The following is a 1,357-nucleotide window of genomic DNA, read 5'->3' on the forward strand; positions in this document are numbered from 1 at the left end:
CCTGCTGCCACTCCCCGTACACACTACACTACCCCTAACCCTGCTGCCACTCCCTGCACACACTACACTACCTATAACCCTGATGCCACTCCCCGTACACACTACACTACCCCTAACCATGCTACTGCTCACCACACACTACAGTACCCCTAACCCTGCTGCCACTCCCCGTACACACTACACTACCCCTAACCCTGCTGCCACTCCCTGCACACACTACACTACCTATAACCCTGATGCCACTCCCCATACACACTACACTACCCCTAACCATGCTACTGCTCACCAGACACTACACTACCCCTAACCCTGCTCCCACTCCCAGCACACACTACACTACCCCTAACCCTGCTCCCACTCCCCTCGCACACTACACTACCCCTAACCATGCTACTGCTCCCCACACACTACACTACCCCCTCCTCCTACTCCCCGCACACACTACACTACCCCTAACTATGCTACTGCTCCCCACACACTACACTACCCCTAACCCTGCTCCCACTCCCTGCACACACTACACTACCACTAACTCTGCTTCTGCTCCCCGCACACACTACACTACACCTAACTCTGCTCCTGGTCCCCACACACACTACACTACCCCTAACTCTGCTCCCACTCCCCGCACACACTACACTACCCGTAACCCTGCTCCCACTCCCCGCACACACTACACTACCCATAACCCTGTTGCCGCTCCCCGCTACACTACACTACCACTAACTCTGCTCCTGCTCCCCACACACTACACTACCCCTAGCCCAGCTCCCACTCCCAGCACACACTACACTACCCCTAACTCTGCTCCTGCTCCCCGCACACACTACACTACCACTAACTCTGCTCCTGCTCCCCACACACTACACTACCCCTAGCCCAGCTCCCACTCCCAGCACACACTACACTACCCCTAACTCTGCTCCTGCTCCCCGCACACAGTACGCTACCCCTAACTCTGCTCCTGCTCCCCGCACACACTACAATACCCTTAACCCTACTCCCACTCCCCGCACACACTACACTACCCCTAACCATGCTACTGCTTCCCACACACTACACTACCCGTAACCCTCCTCCCACTCCCCGCACACACTACACTACCCAGAACCATGCTACTGCACCACACACACTACACTACCCTTAACCCTGCTCCCACTCCCCACACACACTACACAACCCCTAACTCTGCTCCCACTCCCCTTACACACTACACTACCCCTAATGCTGATGCTGCTTCCCACATGCACTACATTACCCCTAACCCTGCTCCCACTCCCCATACACACTACCCTACCCCTAACCATGCTCCTGCTCCCCGCACACAATACACTACCCCTAATCCTGCTGTCGCTCC

Source organism: Taudactylus pleione, unplaced genomic scaffold (assembly GCF_031769625.1).
Source record: "Taudactylus pleione unplaced genomic scaffold, aTauple2 ptg001862l, whole genome shotgun sequence".
Taxonomy (NCBI): domain Eukaryota; kingdom Metazoa; phylum Chordata; class Amphibia; order Anura; family Myobatrachidae; genus Taudactylus; species Taudactylus pleione.